Source organism: Falco naumanni, chromosome 4 (genome assembly GCF_017639655.2).
Source record: "Falco naumanni isolate bFalNau1 chromosome 4, bFalNau1.pat, whole genome shotgun sequence".
Taxonomy (NCBI): Eukaryota; Metazoa; Chordata; class Aves; order Falconiformes; family Falconidae; genus Falco; species Falco naumanni.
Window position 1 is genome coordinate 15,369,657 of NC_054057.1, and position 24,174 is coordinate 15,393,830.

The window sequence follows — 24,174 nt, forward strand, 5'->3', positions numbered from 1 at the left end:
AATTATCTTTGCAAACCTCTCAGTTCAGTTTTTGGTACAAAGCACCTGCCCTTCTGGGCATATTCTTGTGTAGAATGTGACCATTTTCCTTCTTCAGTTAACTGTGCTCAAGTTTAGTATCAAAAACAGCAGCCAAGATTCTTTGGTATAACCATCCTTCCCTTTCAACACTTGAAGGCTAGAGGTTACTTCAGAAATATGCTTTTGCTACTACCATTATTCTGTCCATCACAAGTTATGGTCAGTAAAGCAAAACTGAAGGCACAAACGGGGCATGCAGCCGAGCAGGCTGTGGGTTTGAAAGACTTGAGAAACAGGCAAGTTTTGCATTGTAGGAAACCATTTGAAAAATCACAACAAATTTGCCATCACTGGGACATGAAAAAACAATCCAACCATACAACCAAAAAACATAAGGAATGTATTGTGTGTTGACAGTATGATCTACTGTGAGCTAAGCCTTCCTTGCGACCATATGCCGCAGAATCATCCTCTTTACCTTGCAGGAATCACCAGCTTTAGTCTTCTTTTTTTTTAATGATAATTAAAAATAAAAACCTCCTCCAGTACAGTACGATTTCTTTTTAGCATAAATGTCATTACCTTTCACGGAAGTAGACTGAGGTATTTCACGACTTGTTTTACTCTTGCAGGGCTCTTTCCTTCTGAAGTCCTCACCACAGCTACAGACTTTTTCAGAAATGCTCCTTGTGGGAATCTTCACAGCTGAGGAAAACAACAGAATGCAGCATTTGAAAGGGATTGCTGGAGTACACAGTGCTGTCACAAACTTACTGCCAAAGAATTTGCACTGACATGTAAAAGCTAGATCAGATTCAGAGTGGGAAGCGCCAAACAACTAGAACTGTTTATTCCTCTCCTTTAATACTATCCTTTATTCTTCATTTAGATTCACTGTAGCTTTTCTTGTCCTTTTTACACACAAGGACATCCTAATTTGTGTGAACTTTGTACTCATGAAAAGAAGAGAGAATAAGACTGAGAGCCCTCCAGTTTCACTTTACCTGTAGGAGAGCAGCAAAAGCAGAGCAGCTCCACAAGGTATAACAAGCCAGGAACCAAAGGTGACTACAACACTAGAAGCGCCCTTGTTCACCAGAGCAGACTCCCAGGGGGTTTGAAGGTGGCAGGCAGCCTGGTGGTAGTAACAGGGTCCACTGACAGTCCCAAACAAGGCAAGGTAATGAACCAGATCCAGGGTCCAATCTGGGGACCCCCACAGGAGACGAGGGCAGAGACAGAGCTGGAGATAATGCTGCAACATGGGTCCAATATCTGTCCAAGAGAAAAGACTAGGAACAAGCTACCTAAAATACAGGCCCAGGATCCCGCGAGGAAGGAAGACCAGAGACAGGTATACCTGTTACATAGCTCAGGCCAGGACTGAAAGCCCCAGCCTGAGTTTAAATGGACCTCCTGGGATCATGGGCAGAAGGTGTGGGTGGAGGCCCCAGGTGAGGCTGATCAGGGACATTAAAGACTATTAGTGCCCTCACATCCCTGCCATAGTCAAAGGTTCAGTATCAGGTTATTCCTGTTGCTAGTACTCTATCTTTCTCAACAACTTAAATAATCAAACAAGGTGCACCTTCAGCAAATCTGTTCAGAGCAGTTACAGTTAGTAGTCCCTCAGGCTGGCAACATTAGTTCAGTCTGAGGTTGTGAACATCTGCTTGCGCAGCGTTGTATCCAGAGCACACATCTTGCTCATTCTGGGAGTTGAGGTTCCTGCATTTAATGCCTGCTTTCTGAAAGCACTGTTTGAGAAGCCTTGGTGAGCCTCGAAGTTCAGCTGCAAGGACTTTCAGCACAGGCTCTGCCCGCCCCCACCTCAGGGCTCCTGCCCCTGCCTGCCTTGCTGTTGTGCTCACTCCCATCTCTTTCTCCCTTATGGAAAAAGGATTATCCCCTGCTGTCCCAGGGACTCATTCCTGCTCATGAGCAGGAACCTCAGTCTATCAGGACCATGTCCTGGGAGCAGCTCAATTCTTGGCTGTTGCACTGAGATTCCCAATAAGTGCCATAGGCATTGTGCTGTGGGACCTGGTGAGTGTTGCACTAGAAAATCCATCACTCTCACAGATTATGGCTAAATTTCAGAGCATGGCCATGCTTCTCATCCTTAGGATTCAAGTAGGCCTTGGCCCTATGTGGGATGAGACCCAAGTGGGCACCATAACCCCTTTCCCTTTCTGCATTCATGATTTTATAGAGGCAGATGGGTAAAAGGAGCTGTATGATGCACTCCACCATGTGTCTCATCCATGTGGCAAGCAGAACAGCACCTCAGCAAATACAGTGCTCCACAGCTGATGTATGACCACTGAGACAACTCACTGTGAATGCTCAAAGCTAATTCAGTTATTAAAACGGCCAAAGAGCTACCTAGAGGAAAGGCTCCAGATGTAGTTGAAGTTAAAATATGGAATAGAATCATAGCAATCATAGAACAGTTTGGTCTAGAAGTGACCTTTAGAGGTCACCTGTTGCAGCACAAACTATCAAGCTGCAACAAGGCTTTTCCTGTCAGTCAGACTCTACTGTCCATGCTGCTTCTCCTTCCTCCAGAGGTTAGACCACACTACCCCTCCTCCACCCAGCCACCTCTCCCACAGTCCTTAGGGCTACTGAACCACTTAGCAAGAATGAGCAACAGCTGCACATCATCCATGTCAATCAACCCACTGATGTTGCAGCAAGGCCACAGCTGCATATTATCAATGCTAATCAATCCACTGCCTTCATTCCTCTACAGTCATCTAGCCCACCCTCCCTGCAATGAGTAGGGACATCTTCAGCCAGACCAGGCTGCTCAGAGCCCCGTCCAACCTGACCTGGAATGTTTCCTGGGATGGGGCATCTACCACCTCCCTGGGCAGCCTGTTCCAGTGTTTCACCAACCTCACTGTCAAAAATGTCTTCCTAATATCAAGTCTGAATCTATTTTCTTTTAGTTTAAAACCATTACTCCTTGTCCTAATCCTACAGGCCCTACTGAAAAGTTTGTCCCCATTTTTTTAAAAAGCCCCCTTCAAGTGCTGAAAGGCTCCAAAAAGGTCTCCCTGGAGCCATCTCTTCTCCAGGCTGAACAACCCCAACTCTGCCAGCCTGTCTTCATAGGAGAGATGTTCCATCCCTCTGATCATCTCTGTGGCCCTCCTCTCAACCCACTCCAACAAGTCCATGTCTTTCCTGTGCTGAGGAGTCCAGAGATGGACACAGTACTCCAGGCAGAGTCTCACCAGAGTAGAGGGGGCAGAATCACCTCCCTTAACCTACTAGTCACGCTGTTCTTTACGCATCCCAGGATACAGCTGGCTTTCTGGGCTGCAAGTGCACGTTACCAGCTCATGTCCAGCTCAGTTCTTCATCCACCAGAACCCCCAAGTCCTTCTCCACAGGGTTGCTCTCAGTCCCTTCATCCCCCAGCCTGTATTGATACTGGGGACTGCCCCGACCCTTATGCAGGACATTGCACTTGGCCTTGTTGAACCTCATGAAGTTCACATGGGCCCACTTCTTGAGCTTGTCCAGGTCCCTCTAGATGGCATCCCTTCCCTCAGGTGTGCCAGCTGCACCACTCAGCTTGGTGTCATCTGCAAACTTGCTGAAGCTGCACTTGATCCCACTATGTCACTGATGAAGACACTAAACAGTACTGGTCCCAATACAGACCCCTGAGGGACACCACTCATCATTGATCTCCATCTGGACATTGAGCTGTTGACCATTACCCCCTGGATGTGACCATCCAGCCAATTCCTTATCAAATCCACCCATCAAATCCATCTCTTTCTAATTTAGAAAAAAAGATGTTGTGGGGGACAGTGTCAAAGGCCTTACAGAAGTCCACATAGATGACATCCATAGGTCTTCCCTTGTCCACTAATGTATTCACTGCATATGTGCTGGATGAGACAAAGCAGCTTTCCCATGCTACATGGGGTAGTAGTAAATGGGAAAGGGAATACAGCTCTCTTGCTCCTCTGGAACATTTGCCTGAGAAAGTAAAATAGGAGGCCAGTGGCTGCACTATACTCAGAATTAATAAACTAAAACAGCTTCTATTATGAACAAGAGCGAAGTAATGTATTTGTGACTTTCTAAATTTGCTGTTTTTGAAGCACCTTCAGCTTTGTTATCAAAGATCAAACTTTATAAAACTTCATCAACTTATTTTTGGGATTAAGCACAGTCTTTCAAATTAATTAGGTAGCACAACAAATGCTTGAGGAATCTGAATGTTCTGAAAGACATGAAAGGAATGTCAAATGGGTTTGGACAGACTATTAAAGCCAAGTCATTTGGGACTGAACTGGAAATTTAAGTCTCCACCGTGACTTCTGAAGCATATTAGTGCTTTTATGCAAGAAGGCTCACTTTACCTTTCCCTCATTCCTGCCCTTGCTGTCAAACTGTGCTCAGTTTCAAGCAGTTGAAGCCATTATCTCACACAGACACCACAAGTGAAAGTTCTCTGATGATTTTAGAGTCTCAGTTCTAAAGCCTCATTCTTGCTTGTAAGAAGAAAACTTGTCAAAGTAAACTAGGCAGAACTGTGAAACAAACTGCTTCACTCCCCATATGCTCACACACCATTCATCAGCAGTTTTCCGGCCAGAGCCAGAGATCCTTGCTAGTAAACAAGGATCGATAAGGCAGTTCCATTCCAAAAAGGAGCCTCTGTTTTCAGCATTTGACAATAGGCAATGGCCAGCTAGGGTGAATCACAGCACAGCAAGAAGCGGTCCCATCTAAGGCACCTCATTCTACCCTGGCAGTGTTTAAAGACCACGGATATATCATTGACGGACTGGCTTCCACTGAAAGGAAGCAGATCTATAAGCCAGATGCAGACCTGCCCTGCAAACTCATTTGAGCTTGATTTAGCTCTTCCCATCCAAATCATTGTTTGGCTCTGCCTCTACTAGGCACTTGAGAATTCACACCAGAAAAGGGACATATGCACCCAAACTTCTTTGACCCTGCAGCTCAGCCTGTCCACTGGGATGGAATCCCTTGCTTTGTAATGTGGGTGGCAGCTGGAGAGATGTTTAGCTTAAAGACCATCAATCCAGTTTGAGCTGATGGGAATAGAAGAAAGGCAGTGGGTATTCTCCCATTCCGTTCCAAGACTTGCAAGGGAAGAAGCAGACTGCAAGTTTTGTTAGTTACATACATCTGCAAAGACTATTTTTCAGCAGGAAAAGCCTGTAATTCAGATACTCAACTTAAGCAATTTGTTTGCATGGAACACCTCTCCCCCCACCAATCAATACCAGGATATTTTTGTTTTAGACAATATTTTGGCACACCACCTTTGCTGCAAATGAACATAGCTTATTGGGAACAGAAACCCCTTTTAAGAGATGATTTTCATCTCATTTAAGAAATGACATAGCTGTCTCAGCTATATGTAGACTGATATTAATACTAGCAGTTAATGTGTCAGCAGGTATTGCGATACCACTGCTCATTGCCCTGTAAGAGAATGTCAAAGAAAGTGAAAAGGACAGCATTCATTGAGTGCCTGAGATGGGGGATTTAAGAGATACATCCAAGTAGAGACTTCAGCCCAGATAATTAGTTCTACTGTTGCAAAGGTAAGAGTTTTGGCTGAAACAGATACAACTAAATCCTCTAGAAACAAGCCCTTCCATAGCCAGATTTTTCTGCTTGTGGCTTGGTGGTAGATAGGACAAGAAAACAGCAGAAAGGAGGGCATTTTCAGATTTTACACAAGCTCAAATCCGGTGCCTGAGCCCATGAGTTTGTGTTCATCTTCTCTGTGCATTCAAATACAGAGCACAAGCAAGGGAGAAAGCATTCATCTTCCCTTGACAGCCAATTACATTTCTTGATAAACATTCAGTAAAGTAAATCCATAAACATGGTATGCCTAAAAGACCACAAGGAACCATTTTAGGTAAAAGTGGTGGGTTAACCTTGGCTGGCTGCCAGGTGCCCACCAAGCCACTCTCTCACTCCCCCTCCTTAGCATGACAGGGGGAGAAAATAAGATGAAAAAGCTCATGGACTGACATAACGGCAGGGATATTACTCATCAATTACCTACTGTCATGGGCAAAACACACTTGGCTTGGGGAAGATCAATGTAATTCATTGCCAATTAAAAACCGAGTAGGATAGTGAGAAGCAATTCCCCTAAAAAACAAAACTAAAACCACCTTCCTCCCACCCCCGTCTTCCCAGCCTCAACTTCACTTCTGACTCTTCTACCTCCTCCCCCTGCCTGAGCAGCACCAGGAGATGGGTGATGCAGGTTGTGGTCAATTCATAGTGCTTCATCTGGGCTGCCCTTTCCTCCTCACACCGTTCACCTGCTCCAGCGTGGGATCCCTCCCACAGGATACAATCCTTCACTGTTTCAGTGCGGGTCCTTCTCACTGGCTGCAGTTCTTCAAGAACTGCTACATCATGGGTCTTCTCCATGGGGTACAGTCCTTCAGGAACAGGCTGCTCCAGTGTGGGTCCCCCATGGGCCACAGGTTCTGCCACAAAACCTGCTCCTGTGTGGGCTCCTCTCCATGGGCTGCCGTTCCTGCCAGGAGACTGCTCCAGCATGGGCTCTCCATGGGCTGCAGCTTCCTTCAGGGCACATACACTGGTTCCACAGGCTGTAGGGGGACAGCTTGCTTCACCACGGTCTTCACAGGCTGCAGGGAAATTTCTTCTCCGGCACCTGGAGCACCTCCTCCCTCTCCTTCTCTGATCGTGGTGCTGCAGGCACCCTCTCTTTCTTACTACCCTCTCACAGATTCTGCGCAATGTTTTTTACCCTTTCTTAAATACGCTATCACAGACATGCTACCAGTGTTGCTGATGGGCTCAACTTTGGCCAGCAGCAGATCCATTTTAGGGCCAGCTGGACTGGCTCTGTCCAACATGGGTCCCTGGTCTCTTCTCACAGAAGTCACCCCTGTAGCCATCACACCACCAATCCCTTGTCACAGAAACCCAATACAGTAAGGTAGATGACAATGGAGGTAAGAAGATACAGCCAAAATAGGGCACATAAGATCATATATATATGGCGTGCTTACAACAGAAGAATACATGCAAACTGATTAGTGTTCTCCTTTAAAAATGGTAGAGTTGGCTGAATACGACAGTCATAAAGTCAAAGGGAAAAGGACGTTCATTAATGCAAACATTCAGATCAGCTTGCAGCTGCATGAAATATTTATGTGAACTGACAGAGCCAAAGAAGGGAAAGTATTTATCAGTCTATAGGTAGGGCAACAATTTTATATGACTGAGACAGCTATGAAAGTAAAACACATTAGCACAGTGGTGGGGCACTGCAAATCAAACATTCCAAGCACAGACTGGAATCGCTGTCTAGGCAAACCATTAGGAAAGCCCTCGGTTGCTTGAGAGAATGCCTCAGTAAAATATACATGAATTATTCAGTCATGTTCTTATATTGTTAATGCTGTGGAAGTAAATACAAAAAAAAGAAACGGTAATATTCTTGCTACTTACTTCATGTCATTTTCCATACACTAGCAATGTGAATTACTTCTGTTAAAAAAACAACCCACGAACAAAAACAATAAACAAAAAAACCCAACACAAAACAAAACAAAAAACCAAACCCAAAAAAAATACACAACCCCCCCCAACAGTACATATCAGGACTCTCATTTGAAAACCAAGTGATACAGGTACTGCAAGCAGACTATAGTGCCAAGTTTACCCACTGATCTACAGCACATTCTTGGCTGATCACATCACCACATTTCTAATTGCCTTCAGCCTTTGTCTAGCACATCTGTTTACTGTAAATCTTCGGAGAAGATGTTATTCCTGTAAAAGTGTTGACTTGGAAAGTAATACAACCCCAGAACCATGTACAAGCCTCATCAGAACTGCTTTTTCTGGGAAGGACACAATTTGTGTATAGTTTTTCATAGCAACATACACATTTGATAGAACAAAACCAGTTTAGATATCAGGAGTGATAGGCATCACAATCTATGTCCCTAACAAAGGCTTGGTATAATTCCTACTGAGATCAATGGAAAGATTCAAGAGAAATTATTGACAGCAGTGACTATATTCTGTATAAATTCTCATTCACATTCAGGTATAGACACTTTGTCATGTTTTGAGGAGGACAGTTAAAAAATGCAGAAGTTAGGGGTTCAACTCTGACTCAAAGGGAGTGAGGTTAGAATGCTCATGTGCTTTTGCAAATCCTTTCCTAGCCAAATACATACATTTTTCCATTGTTCAATTATTTATGTAATAAAACCAATAAATATGATTTTATCCAAAGACAACTTAAACCCAAACTCTCAGATGTACTCTGTGGCATTTGTGACTCTAACTACATCTCAGCACCTCTTGCAGCAGGTCTGGAGTGTGCCCTTGCATGCCAAGTCACTCCCACATCGCCCTTGGCTACATGAGTAGAACAGGCCACGGTGTTTACAGCTACAGAAGTAAGATCAGAGGTGGCATGGCCAGCTCATTGCCTTCAAACTACTTGAATAAAAAGAACTATGCAACACATGAATTTCGTCCCTTGCATACTTTTAGGCCATGCCTACACAAGCAGCTTTGCAGCTCAGGCTGGTGACACAGGCTTCCTGCACTTCCATGCTGTTGTTACATTTACCCAATCAACAAAAGTAGAATAGGAACACAGTAGAAACCTGTGTATTGCTAATTACCACACTGGAGGTATGTGTATTTCCAGGACAGCTGGAAATCCTTTCAAACAAGCGTGCACAGGAAAAATAATACAGTTAGGTAACTGAAGATTCTTCAGGAAGAACAACATCACAGTGTAGGGAAGAAGTAGCTTAATCTTGCAAAAGTTCTGGTTCAGCAATATTAGCAATAGATGTTGGAGCTAGATGATGGATTAAATAGTCCCCTTCCTTCAACAAAAGCTAAAATACGATGAGCTACCAGATATTCGTTCTGTACTCTTAAAAGTTACATAAAGAATAGCTGCCTTGGGAAGTGGGAAGCTTTCAGTATTTTTTAGGCTACTATACTGCTCAAATAAAGTTCAAATGAACAATAAAAGTGGTAAGAGTGAAGCATCTTATCAAAACACAGATTCCTAAAATCTTTGTGTTAAAAGTGAGATATATAGAGACCAACTGTTTGTTTAAGGGACAGAGAGTATCAGTCAGTGCCTTGCCTACATCCCTCATGACCAAAGGTCACCACTTTTCAGCTTGTAAGAGTCAGTTTTTCACCACTGTAACAGTGTTTGAAATGATACAAGGAAGACATTCTCTGAAGGCACTAGTTAACTATGGATGCTCCAGATCTGAACTATGAAGGCAAAGGCACTGAGCTGATTGTTCTTTGACCAAGCGAGCAGCGAACAAGAGAGATAGAAGAGTATACCACAAAAACAGACCAAAAAGCAAGCTCCACAAATAGCCTGGATCAGCACTAAGAAAAGAGATTTTGGACAACAAAAGCTGAGTGAGAGGTTTGGAATTGTAAGCAAAACTATTGTCTCCCTGTTTTCTCCTTTCTTCATAGAAATGGACACTTCAAAAGTAAAGAAAAGGTTACACAGCCTAGGTGAAAATACTGCAGAATTTGAACACTCAACCAACATCACTGTCATTTTTTGAGTGCCTTGTTGGTGCCTGGTAAAGCACGTTGCCTTATGCAGAATCTTCTATCCTATTTGCATCTAACACAGGAAAAAAAATACAGATAAGGCAAAAAGGGATGCAAAAACATACATCAGTGTGGGTGAGCTAGCAAAAGGTAAGCATTATACCAATGCTTATTCTCCAACATTCTGGCTACACAGGGAAAGGAAACATAAATGAGAGAGAAAACTAGTGGAATATTACCCAAAACTTTACAGGGAAGGGCCATGTGCAAAGCATATGCAGTTTACCAGGCATCGCTGCCAAAATGCATTTGCACTCAATCTAGTGGGCGAAGGGTGCCAAATAACCCTTCTGCCTACTGTCAGCAGAACATAGGAAATGTTGAGAGGGCACTGGGGGACAGAAAGGAAGAAAAATGCTACAAGCTGCTTCTGCTTCAGCTCAAATGCTGTTGAAAGCCATAAAACGTGAGGTAGAACTACTGCAAAATACAAATCTAGGGATGTAGCTGGTTACACAGTGCTTAGACCATGCGTTAGGAAAAATAATGTAAAGAAAGAATCTAAGGAATATGTTTTCCTTTTTCCCTTTCTTTTCTGTTTTATATGTTTATTCCACCACATTCTTGTTTCCTCTCCCTGCTCTGCTAGCCCTAGGCTTCTTTCTAGCACTATTTTCCTTCTAGAATATTACCTTCTTCTTTCTATTCTTTTTTGTGCTCCTTCTCGTTTAGCATTTTTGCATTTATTGTGTTTTTCCATGGCTTCTTTTCACTGCCTCTCTCTTCCTGAATTTCTCCCCCACCCTATCCCTGCAGCCAAGTCAGCAGCTGGGAAGCTGTGTCAGCATTAGCCTCCACACTGGCCACCCATTAGGAATGTAACTGACTTTCTGCACACCTTTGCAATCAACTCCCCACACAGCAGAAACCAACTGGTAAGTCGCAGAGTGGTGCTACATAGCCTCAGCTATCTGTTAAGGAAAGGAAAGCAAGTGCCTCAGCACCAACCTTCCAGTAAAACCCCTTGAGCTGAGTGACGATTTATGAAACCACAGGCAAAACCCCTGGACAGGATCAGGAAAACACCAGAAAGCTCAGGCAGCGGAGGGGGAGCCAGGAGAGTTGTGAGGCAAGGCAGGATGCAGGATGCTTTTAATATCTATGAATGAAGAACAAATGCAGAAGGAAGAAACCTGTATCTAAAAATCTCTTGGTAACTATGCTGATTTCCTCTAACACGGTTGGCATATGGACAATAGGTTTGAAAGACTACATTTTTATCAGCAAACCAAACATAGGCTGACCATAGGCTCAATCACAGTCATTGATACAGTCCAGCTGCTTAGTACACTGCCAGGCACATTTTTGGCCCAGGCCACCTAGCAGCCACTCTGACCTCTCAGAAGAGAGCATATGCCAGAGATTGCTCCCAGTATGCAGCACAGACGAAGCCACCATGTTCAGAACGGGGAAGAGAATTTAGCTGGTATGGACATGACTTATGCCATATCACTTGCCTGAGGGCCAGATAATTAGCTGTGGATCTTTTTATTTACTAGTATAAATCACAGAACCACAGAATGGCTGAGGTTGGAAGGGACCTCTGGAGGTCATTTTGTCCAACCTCCCTGCTGAAGCAGGGCCACCTAGAGCCAACTGCCAAAGTCCACGTCCAGATGGCTTTCGATCGATCGTCTCCAAGGATTGAAACTCCACAGCCTTGCCAGTCAAACTGTGCCAGTGCCCAGTCACCCCTATGTGAAAAAAGGTGTTTCCTGATGTTCAGGGGGAACCACCTGTTTCAGTTTGTGCCCGTTGCCACTGGGAACCACCAAAAAGAGCTTGCCTCTGTCATCTGTGTGCCCTCCTTTCATATATTTATATATATTAAGATCACCTCAAGCCATCTGTTCTCCACGCTGAACCATCCCAGCTCTCTCAGTTGTTCTTCACAGCAGAGATGCTGTAGTCCCTTAATCATCTTAATGACCCTTCACTGGACTTTCTCCAGTGTGTGCACCTTTCTCTTGTACTGGAGATGCCGTAACTGAACCCAGCACTCCAGCTGTGGCCTCACCAGTGCTGAATAGAGGGGAAGGGCCACTTCTCTCTTGACCAGCTGGCAATACTTTGCCTAATACAGCCCAGGATACCATTCTCCTCCCTTGCAGCAAGGGCACATTGCTGGCTTGTGTTCAACCTGGTGTTCACCAGGACCCCCAGATCCTTTTCTGCCAAGCTGCTTTCCAGCTGGGAGGCCACCAGCTTATACTGGTGCATGGGTATATATAGCATGTAAGTTTCTTCATTCCTTAGTCCACCCAGTGGACACTCTGGACAAGACTGCACCAGGCTGGCCTTGTGCCCTACCCAGTCCATTGTAGGTACTAGGAGGATATATAGCCCTCCAAGACTATTGTACTAGCCACCATCTTCAGCCTTTTTGCTACCTTGGAGGGCACATAAAACAGATTCTCAGTTTCATGCTTAGGAGCACCACTGTGTGGGTTGCAGCCCAGACCTCCCATATCCACACACTCTGAAGAAAACAAAAGAACAGCAAGGCCAAAGAAGCATCCCATCAGGCCCAGAGAGGACTCAGAGCCAAGTGCTTTCTGACGTACATACAAATGACTGATGGGAGAGTTAGAGGAAGCCAGAGGAAGCCAGCAGTTCTGTCCCCTCCCCAGGTAGCAGCCTCTGCATTGATGTGCAATTCTGGGCATGTTTATTTGGATTCCTCAGTCTCTTTATTCTATTTTATCTTAGAATGAAACTGATGGCTTGAGGAATTATTGTTTTTCCCCAAGTAGAAATTAAGCATCAGAATGCAAACCTGATTTTTTTCAGAGCCCATAAACAAGTTATTTTGTGTGCTTCTTTGCTGGGAAAAGAGCCAAGACCCAGTGATGAAAATTCAACTTTGAAATTCACTCAACTATTTGCTACTTTAAAAGGTGATTTAAGGTAGGTAGTGTTAGAAGCTGTTAACTAATGGCAGACTGTACTACTATGTAGCTCTCTGTCAAGGCAGATACCTCTTTTGTTGTTCTTTAATGTTTTTATTATATGAAACTTTATAAACTATTAGAGGTTACTGCCTCTTCCTGTTTATAACTCACTGAGAATATTCATGATGATTTTTTTTCTCCTCCCAGAGCCTATACAGAAACAAAAGGGAAGCCAGCATGGTGATGGAGCAGACCACCTGGGACAACTTCACTTGCAGAGGATCAGCAATGGTCCCAAAGGAGGAACCTTCCAAATCCTTGTTCTGAACTCAGACATAAGGTACAAAAGAATCTGTTTCAATGAGAGGTAAACAAACTTTGTAACACTACAGGCAAACTCTTCAACTAGTGAAGATCCTCAAGGCCAAGGCTCAGCAAATTCATAAAAGGGAAAATCCAGGGGCAGCTTTCCATCAGCACACAACACCGGTGTCCTTGCAAACCGTTTGGCAGTCAGCTGGCCAGCAGAGGTGTGCAGTGAGGACTGAAGGCAATGTGATGATATTGGCTCCTGCAGCCACCTCAACTCATTACCTTCCTAGCAGGGAACTCGGATTTTTCAGCAGTCCTCACACCAATGCAGTGCTGCTACTACTTAGCAGATACCGCAGCACTTCAGCTGCCCCTGATGTCCCAGCCTTAGGATATGACACTTTACTGCTGTGCTAAGACTGGAAAATACAGAAGTATTTTTTCCTAGGAAATTCCAGAATATCAAAGAGAAAAAAAATCATTCAAAATCAGTATGGAAGTCAGAATTTCCTGGGGAACAGAAGCAGCTAGGTCAAAACATGCTGTTAAGACCAATACTTTGAAAGCAGGTCATATCTATAAAACACGGTAGAATACTAAAATACAAAATCCAAAGTGAAATAAAAAAAGATAAAGTTTATGACTCAGAAGAAGAAGACATTAAGTTCAGAGTGATAAAAGGTGGATGATCATACTGCATGCAGCATAAGCAGGAGAACAGAGATCTGGTCTTGTGTTCTGGTCTTGCATCTGTGGTCAGGAAGCCAAAGCTAGCCAAGGAATGATGAGGGAGCAGGTAATCATGTGCACACACCCCACTTGTGGCATCCAGTCTTTCTCCTTTAAGACTGATAGAACGTAAAACTCAGGCCAATGTTACAACAAAGCACGGAAAACTAACCTCCTCATTCTAACAGGTTATAGATACAGAAATCAGCACCTGGTCTGCTTGCATACTTACGGTACAGAATTAAGTATATCAAATATACAGTGTAGCATACAAAGAAAACATGACAAATAAGAGGTTTATATTCTTCATTTTATGTATGCTACATTTCAAAAGTGCTTTTGTATCTTTCTTTGGTGCAGTATGGTGCACAGTAACTAAAGTGCCACACAATGGAATTAATTATACTCTCAATGATTTCAGGAACAGAGCTACTCCAGTGTTCCAGAAACAGCGATAGCGGGATTAGTAAATTACACTCTTAGTTGGTAAACTGGGATAATCCTGTAAACCAAAACCCAGGAATGCCCTGGTATAGAACTAAAGTCAGCCAAAATAAAGATTTGAGCTTTGTCTCACAGTTAGTAGAAGAGTTTCTTATGTCCTACCTACTACCCTCAGAGAGCAATCTGAAGTAGATCTGGTGTCACCTTTTGGATATCCAGTAACTGAGTTCATGTAACAACTGATATTTTTGAAAAATATAATTTTAAAATTAGAATTGTACAACAAGAAAGACACTGACTTATCTGTCTGTAGTGGGTTTGCATGGCAAAGTTTTGGTAGCAGGGGGGCTACAGGGGTGGCTTCACTGAGATGCCAGAAGCTTCCCCCATGTCCAATGGAGCCAATGCCAGCCACCTCCAAGATGGACACACCACTGGCCAAGGCTGAGCTAATCAGTATTGCCTCTGGGATAGCATATTAAGAAGGGGGGGGGGAATCTCAGGAAAGGAATGAGAAAATGTAAGAGCAACAGCCCCACAGACTCCCAGGTCAGTGCAGGGGGAGGCAGGAGGGGCTCCAGGCACTGGAGCAGAGATTCCCCTGCAGCCCATGGTAAAGCCCATGGTGAGGCAGGCTGTGCCCTGCAGCCAATGGAGGTCCACGGTGGAGCAGGTATCCACCTGCAGCCTGTGGAGGACCCTGTGCTGGAGCAGGCAGATGCCTGAAGGAGGCTGTGACCCATGGGAAGCCTGCTCTGGAGCAGGTTTGCTGGCAGGACCTGTGGACATGTGGAGGGAAGAAGATCCCAGGCCGGAGCAGGTTTGCTGGCAGGGCTTGTGACCCCACGGGGGACCCACACAGGAGAAGTTTGTGCCTGAGGGACTGCACCCTGTGGAAGGACCCACGCTGGCACTGTATGAAGAACTGCAGCCCATGGGAAGGGCTCACAACTGGAGTTCATGGAGGACCATCTCCCGTGCGAGGGACCCTGTGCTGGAGCAGAGGAAGAGTGTGAGGAGGAAGAAGCAGCAGCAATGTGTGATGAACTGACCATAACCCCCAATTCCCATTCCTCTGTGCCACTCAGAAATTGGGAGTGAAATTAAGTCTGGGAAGAAGGGAGGGGATGCATGGAAGGTGCTTTATCGTCATTTGAATGCTAATAAATTAAACTAATTTTCCCCAAGTCAAGTTTGTTTCACCTGTGATGGTAATTGGTGAGTGATCTCCCTGTCATTATCTCGACCCACAAGCCCTTTCTTTTATTTTCTGTCCCCTGTCCAGTTGAGGAGTGGGGTGATATAACAGCTTTGGTGGGCACCTGGCAGCCAGGGTCAAACCACCACACTGCGCTGCACTGGTAGACAATCTTCCCAAAACAGACCCAGTGTTGGTACCTGGCTACCTGTCAAATAGAGAAACAGAAAAAAAAAAAAAAAAAGAAAAAAAAAAAAGAAAAAAAAAAGGAAAAAAAAAAAGGGAATAGGATACATCTAGTACATATTTTTTAAGCAAATTATCTAGGAGCAGCCTACATTAGAATTGCTGCATTGCTCTGTGTCAGAAGAAAGGTCCACCCAGTCTAGTACTCTGTATCTAATAGTATTGTATCCATGACACAAGACAAAACAGGGCAAACATCATGCTAGGTCTCCCAGCCTTAAACAATTGGGGAATCAGGGATTTCCAGAGTCAGAGCAGAGTCTTTGTATTTAATAGACCTGCACAGAGTTCTGCAAACTTGTCTATTTGCTCTTTAAACCCAAGTAAACTCTTAGCATCCACAACATCCTGCGACAAGAAGTTCCACAGTGTAACTACATGTCATGGTGATTAAGAGCCACTGTTTTCTGGATTTCAAACAGGCAGTGTGATACTTTTAGTCATGTCTTGAATTTTTATAGTGGAAAAAAGCTGTTAACAGTTTGTTCTCTAGTTATTTTTTCCATACCACTAACAATTTGGTAGATCTCTGGCTACAGAATTCTTTGAATTCTGGAAAGAACTATGCTGTGATTCACCTGCTTAAAAAGCTGGCTAGGTAGCCTTATAAAAAACACTGCTGAGGTTCAGCCAAATTGGTTTCTGTTCCAAATTAGATGTACAATGATGGTAAACTAGCTTTACTTTATTGAATAATGTTTTCTTCTTTATCTCATCACAGTGACTGACAGTTCGTCTTCCACTGCTTTTGTATGGTTCAATAATATTTCACCGTGTTGGCAGCCAGTGTGCTGACTTGATTCAGCCTCTGAGAAAATCACACCTACAGAGCAGCATGATGCAGATACATGTAAGGTAGATCCACTTCTCCAAGAAAGCATTTGGCTTTCAAAATTAGTCACAAACTGTCCCATTGTGGTCTGCAATCTACAGCACAGTAAAGTATTACTGTTGAAATGAAGCAAAACAACAATATACACCGAATAGCATGTGAGGATAGTCAGCACAGTAATACATACAGCCATCCCTTTCAATGGCAGCAAATTTGTCTTTTTTTCATTTCTCCAGTCATTTGTTTGAGGTGAAGAAATAAAACAAATAGCAATGAGAACAGACACAGCCCCAGTGGGTGTTTCATCAGGAACAGTCTGTTTCTAGCTTGTGCCTTGTCTTAAAAGACTTAAACAATCCTCCATCTTTCTTGCCGAAACCTGGTTTTCAGTGGAGGACTTTAGGCTAACATGGTCACCGCTATCACAGGGTCAGAGACGTGGTGGGGAAAAGAGGGAGGCTCAGACATTTGCAGTTTTTGCTAAAGGTAGAGTTTGAGTTAACACGGTTCTTTTCCTTTTCTCCAGCTCTCTTTCATGGTCTTAAGAAATTTGTTTTCACCTTCTGATCAGTTTTAAATATTTTTAAAACAATTGTCCTTTGTCCACTCATTGATTGTTTGTTTTTCATTTAATCTCATACAAACTAACTTACTCAGAATGTGAACTCCACGTACTATTCAGGTCTCTTCAATTCCTGACCTCTGGAGTAACACAGACTGTCTTCACAGTTTTGCTGTGAGCTCTCTAGACCATTCACTACCTGTCTTCCATGTGTTTTTACAGAGCTTAACAAAATAGCGCTCTGGTCTCTAATATCATCACCATTTCATTGGACAAATAAACTAAATCTTCATCATTCAAACAAAACCAGAGTTCATTTCCCTCATCAAAAATGCCAAGCTATGAATGCCTTATCTATGTGATTCCCAACTTCTCCACCTTCATCGTGTAATTTTATTTCAAATTAAGTCCTGTGTGTGCATGTATGTAAGTTCTTGCTGCCAAACATACTGGTTGCACATTCAACCCTGAAAGATGTACCAGCAACATAAGATTCAGAAGCATTTTTTATTAGCTAAGAAAGGGAGGTCTCTTCAGTACGACGTTGATTTTTCTGCTAAATACCCCAATTTGTAATGTCTTTATTAAAAAACCAAACCAAACCAACCAACCAAAAACCAACCAGAGATGCTTTTCTTTATTATTTGACTAGATAGGAACCAATTTCCAACTTCTCCAGGAAAGAAAGACTAAAAGTATGTGGCAATGCAGCAAATTTAAAACAGTCGGAAACCTGTGAAAAGTATAGGACTGCATTTTTTCTAATCCTGGCTTTCATCTTAATAGCGAATGACTTGAAAAGCTAATGAGAAATGAATACAACAAGCAAAGCTGGTACTTTAGATCAGGAGTGATAAGCTAAGCAGCTTCCTTCTTTCGATAAAAAGACTGAGAAAGCAGGTTCCACTTACCTCTCATTACAGGTAAATGGGAATGCATTCTCATTTCTGCACAATAGTAGTCTGGTGAAAAGTGTCCACAAACCAAAGCCATTACAGAACATCAGACGCCTCCTTCCCATTGTCACTCACTTATCTGGTACCCAAATGGCATCTTCTCACCTATCATCAATGAAATGCAACATATAAACTTTAAGGATACCGTTAGTTTACCTTGCAAAAAAGAGGGAAGAACGTTCCTGAATTGAGACACAAACTAGAAAGATTTATTCTGTCCTTGAAAACTTCCTTAAACAGATTTATTAAACTAGGCTAGGGGAAGGTCTGCATTCACATGACAGCAGGAAGGATACAAATTTTGCTTTACATTTTAGTGGCAGATGAAGACTGTTCAGTGCACAAAGATGTAATCAAACCTTTTAAAATTAATCTTGATATTTGGGTAAGAGACTGGAGTCTAACAAGAGGTTTTGGTGATTTGTTCAAATGATTCTCCCTTGCTTTGGAGCAAAAAAATACTACCACAGATGAGGTTTAAGTGAGTTTAACCTACTCTTTCACAGAACAATCACTGAGTTCTACCTAAAAACACTTCTGAAGGCATAAGCTGATTTGCCTATGTGGATGTTCATACCGTATCATTACTTGTTTCTCTGAAACTGTAGTGAAGATAACTGATGATTATCTGTTTGTTGGGAGAAAGAACTACCTCATGCTCTTGTGAAAAGCGCCACTTTATCAGCATGTTATAGGAAGGACAAAGTCCCTCTACAGAGGTAGAGATACAAATAATTTTTGTAATTTTCAAATCATTGATTCCCTCCAGTGTGTTAACCCTATGTTCTCAAACAATAATCTGTTCATGATCAGACTGCATGACCGTTTGGGCAAACTGCTGAAACTTGGAGATACTTCTGATTTATAAAATACGATAGCATAATTGTATAAAAATAGTTATAATATAAATATAACTATTATAAATACATTTGATGTAAATATATAAATACATGTTATAGAAATATATACATAAAAAACAACCACTAGAAAACTCAAAACCTCATACCATTCCAATCTCATCTTTCAGCTGAAGGAGGTAGAAACCACACCCTTGCAGTCTTGCAAAGTCTCAGATTACTTAATTGTTTGAGCAACAACTTCCATCTACTACAGAGACTTGTGAGACCTCCTGATGCAAAAGCTAAAAATAATGTATTTGTAAAAGTGTATTAATGTGTGGATAAAATAATAAAAATAATTTTAATTAGAATTAAACTTCTATCCATGTTTTTCTTTATGTGTAAATTCAGGCTTTCCTGGCCACAGTGTCAAATTCATACTTGGAAAAAACCCTCTCTCTCCCCCCACATACTTCATATGAATCATGAAGTGCCAATTTCACACAAATTAATATAGAAAGAATACAGTCACATAGTCCCAGGTTTGTGTGACACTGGTTCCCTTTTCTGTATCCCCGTGTCCCTGTATCAACCTTGACAAATGTCTTCTCACATGGAGAAGATGGTAGCTCTCCAGCCTGACAGACTGCCACACGCACTCTGTGACTGTGTTGTAACGAGGAGTATCGTTGCAGCGCAGCACAGTACACTCGTTCAGATTCACAACAGCAAAGAACAGATTTGCCTTAAAATTCTACTAGCACAGACTTTGTATAGGCATCCATGTGAGTGCAAATCACAGCACTCAGCTTTGGCTGAAATATCCAACATGCTTAGAAACTATAAGTAACAAAAATTCATAAATGATAAAGAAAAGACAAGAGTGTGAAAATTAACATGAAGCAAGGTAAGAGCCACACAGGAGAAAATGGGTAAAATGTGATCTTTCTTGGCTGCGTTTCCACAATAATGTTCTAACTTTAACTCAAACAAGACCTTTCTCCACTGCATTTCCATATTATTATTATTATTCAGTCTTCATTTTAAAGACAATTTCTACAGACCTGAGTAGTCATATAAAGGGTCTGCTGCTGTTAATTGTGTAGCAATAGCAATTGTATATGACTTGTTAGAAATTCGATAGCATCTAATAATAAGATTCTATTCTGTACTTTTTTTGCTGGCTGTTTATTCATCGTATGTGTCAAGTTTGTACTTTTTTTTCCTTTTTCCATGAAACACAAGTGCATTTTCATTCCACTCAGACAAGTGATTTGAACAATCATGATCAGGCCAGAATGCGTAGTATGAAGACTTTCAAAAGTGCTATAAGCAATTGCTGCAATGCAGTGCAGTGCAGATGAAATTCCATGTTAATTAGGTTTTATGAAGCCATAACAGTATTTAGAAACTTTGATGGATTCAGCAAGAACTATATGAGAAAATCGTAAATGAACTGTACAGTTACCAATCCCCAGGAGGAGAGCATCTCCCTCGTGACCATTTGCACACTGCCTATATACTATGTTCCATGGATCCCCATTTGTTAAACATAGTTTTCCTTTCTTATTTTGAAGCAATACCAAGCTGGCTTGCTTTGAAAAGTTATGTGCAAAAGGAACCATTCTCACACCAGCTGTGATACGGATACAATTAAGAGTTCAGACAAAAAATAACGGCTATACTGTATAGATAATTACTTCCCACTGAAGAATGCTGTTCTGTCAAAAAACGAATGTCAAAAATGACATTTCCGGAAACATTGATTTTAATTAAAATGTATCAGCTCCAGGATGGAATCTGGAGCAGGACAAATTAACTCCACACCTAGGTAATTCAGTGAGAACCGATGGGATTTTTTTTCTTTTTTTATTTGATTTGAAGCACAGGCTGAAAAAAACCAAGTCTCTCAAAACTCAGGTAGATGACCAAATCATGGCATTGTTCACTATTCTTATCATTTGGAATACTCACTCTCCTTGAATAATCAGCTTCTCTACATTTATGTGTCTTGGCTTCATTTCATGCTAAACATTTATTTATTTTCTTTTTTTTTTTTTACATCTTCTATAAAATGAAATTCCTGTGGTTTTCTGGTCTGTGCTGGATACTTTTTTTTAAACTTGGTTTCTAAGTAGTTAATGACATTGGCAATTTGTGAAGAATAAGAGCCAACATTCACCTGTTGCAAATCAATGTTCCTACAACAGTTTCACTGGCGGTCCATCGATTCATAGCACTTGATCTTCTGACAAATGTATCTCAGTCAGAGAATAGACAAGACAATGTAGGACCTTAACACAGCAAGAAGCAATAAAGTCACATAATGAAAAAACATATCTTGGGAAATGGCTGGGCAAACACTATAAACCTCTTCTGCTTATTAAATAGAATGAGACAGCTATATCAAGGACTGGAAGGTCATGAAATATTTATTCCTTCCTTTAATAAACATTGATTATAGGCTTGGTGGCACATTCTCTGTTCGGTATCAGATAAAATGTGAATGCAGATTTCCCCTTTGCTTCAGTGTTCTTTGGACTCCCACCACCATGGAAAACTGAACGCGTGCTACCGAATGTGGCTGGCTAAACTCATTATGCATTTAAAACTAAGCTGGCAATACTTAACAAGAAATAGACACAAAATCAAACAAAGGAAGAAATTCTCCAGTGAGAACCTAATACCTTGGTTCTACACAAAACAGTCCAGAAAGTTAGTTTAAACTGACAGCTAGGTATTTGTTCTGGCTAATACGCCAGTAATTTCTACATCTGTAACTACAGGAACTTTTCCTGATGCCTAGGGAGAACTGTGCTAGAAAGCCGAATTGCATGGGCTGCCACAACTAAGTATTGAGTCGTGCAGGGTCAGACTCTGGCTTGCCATCTTAAATTACACTCATTTTTCTTGCATTTGCAGGGAGGCAAGGAAATGGCAAGAGAGGAGAAGGGCTTACTCATCTCATTACTGTCTTAGTTTTTAAAAAAAAATTGTCAGAACCAGTACTTGTTCTGGGTATTAAAATTATGCTATAAATCTCCAACTCTTCTTGTCCTCCAACAAGAGAAGCACTACATTTAGTTTTAATTCAGTGTTCTGGTATGTCCTCTGTCATTCATGAACCTTCAAGATACCTCAGATAGCTTTGGTCAGTTGTTCAACAGAGACAGAAGTAGTCATCAATCTGAAAATATCAGATATGTCTAAGTACTGTTTGGCACAGTGTACCCCCCTAAAAGCTGAGATTGTCTTCACTTGTCACTAGTATTAATTCTGAAAGATTGCTGTTGAGCTTTAAGTGAAGGCTGATAGAAAAGAAACAACTTTTAACATACTATCCTCAGTAGTGGATCAGAGTCAGTAGTGGACAAATTTTTCTTGTTCTTTATCTTATAACTAATGTACTTTTTGAGTGATTTCCAGTTACTTTTTATGTCCCTCACTAACTGCATCTCATTTTGTTCCCTGACCCTTCTGATGTTTTTTTCTCTGCCTACCCATGTTGCACTTTGAGACTTCCCAGCTACTTGATCTGTACTTCAACTTCTGTATTCTTCTTGCTTGTGTTAAAGGTCAATGAAGAACTTCTGAACTGGCCAGATTGGTTTCTTTCTACATTTGTCTTTCCACTATACTCTTAATATTATTTTATCAAAGAGTTGTCACCTCTTTTTTCCTTCAGATCTGATTTTCACAGAATATCCTACGAACTCTTAAAATTATTGAAATCTATCTTCTCAAATGCCATTGTTTTGATTTTCCTGTTTCTCCTTTGCCTCTTCCTAGAAGATGAGAAATACCGTCATTTCATGATTAAACCATACATTTGATATATGTGTTAATTTGCAGTTACTCAAAAAGTAACTGCTGAAAAAAATATACTTTTACCCATTTTGGTTTTGAAACATGCCTAGTACTAATAAGCTCCTTTTCTCTCACTCGCAGAGTACACTGAGAAATTCCTTGCACGTTGCTTGCCAGCTATCATCCATATCCAGCCTCTGAGAGCTCTTTGAAATTTGTATTGACTGTTGCAGCCAATCCCTGTATCTATACTGTACAAGAGGAAAGCAGACTTCCAAAGAGAAAGACAAAACCAATTTTACTTGCCTCTTCCCACTTCCACTATTACAGACCTTCCAACAAAAGGGCAAAGATTCAGTCTGCTCCTCGGTTTTCCATGCACATGTAGGCATGCTGAACTTTTGAAAAATGGTGTGATCTTAAGCAGCCACAGACTTGTGTCATCAGCATGTGAGGGATGGAGCAAAAGCAAACAATTAAGCTCGGTCAGATACTTCAAAGTATTCTCAGACATGGGATAAATTCACAGCTCTAAGAATATAAAATATTCATGTAGATACAATTACAAGAGATTCCATTATTTATCATGTCCAGTCATTCATATCCTGTTACATTAAAAAAAATAATGTATTTTTACTATCTAGTCCAAGCACTATCACAAATTAAACAAAGCAAAATTCCAGTGTGGATGGGAGAGCAACAAATTTGTATTAGCTGAACTTCAAACTTGCCCTGGAATCATCTGTTCACTACAGGCTAGTGCAGTGTGCTTGACCCAGTAAAAACTGACTTGGGTAACTAAAAATTATGCTTCAGAATATTGTTTGACTAAAAGGTTACTGGTTCCTGGAGCAGAACCTAAAATGCTCATTGAGACAACTATCTTCCATATAGAGCTTGCAAAGAAAACAGTCTGCGGCAACCAGAAAGTGGAGAAAGCCATCTGGAGTCAGTGTTGTGCTGTTTTGAGTATATAAACAGTGCAATACAAAAGGACAAGGGCGCCTTTTACATTTTTCCTTCTCAGAGATGGCAGACAGATGACTTCTGTATCTTGGCATCTAGAGTCCTTAACCCACTTGTATGTATGGACTTGTCTCAAAGCGATAAAGTAAAAATCATATTTTGAAGCACAGTAAAAGGGGGATATGTCAGTGGCACACAAATTTGTATGTGCCGAGGTTGTATATAGTCTGGATGTGGCAGTAATAACCACTCTTCTTAAACGTTTACTAGCAAATAATTCCAGCTACATTAAGCTGAGGATGCAGAGCACAGTCAAGTGTTATGTTCTGGTTTTCTACTTTATGTTCTGCTTTTCTGGGAGAAAAAGATAAGCCCTAGCTGGCTTCATCATCCTTGGGCTAGCAAGCAAAACCAAACTGATCTATGAAGACCTTCCTCCCATTTCTCTCCCATGTAGTACATTTCACTGTGTTCAGTAATGATACCAAACTATTTGTCATTTTCCCTCTAATTAGCCTGCTTTTAATGAAGTTAACTAGCAAGTCAAAGAACCAAGAAAAAGGTGAAAAAAACCATGACGTTCAACTTCAGAAAAGGTTCAGGTGTATGTAACACCAGAGCTGTTACAAAAGCAAGGGGAAAATGAGAGCTTGACAGCGAAGAGCTATGTGAAAATGCACTGAAGCCATTGTGAGC

General features: G+C 41.8%; 1 long non-coding RNA gene across 1 annotated transcript in view; it reads right to left on the reverse strand.

Moving 5' to 3' along the window:
• Positions 1-650: 650 nt before the first annotated feature.
• LOC121087824 overlaps positions 651-24,174 on the reverse strand; it is a 29,227-nt gene continuing 5,703 nt past the window's right edge. The window contains exons 2-3 of the long non-coding RNA XR_005827753.1: positions 17,822-17,971; positions 651-726 (exon numbers count right to left, since the gene is read on the reverse strand). This is a non-coding gene — a long non-coding RNA (uncharacterized LOC121087824). The remainder of the gene's footprint in view (positions 727-17,821; positions 17,972-24,174) is intronic.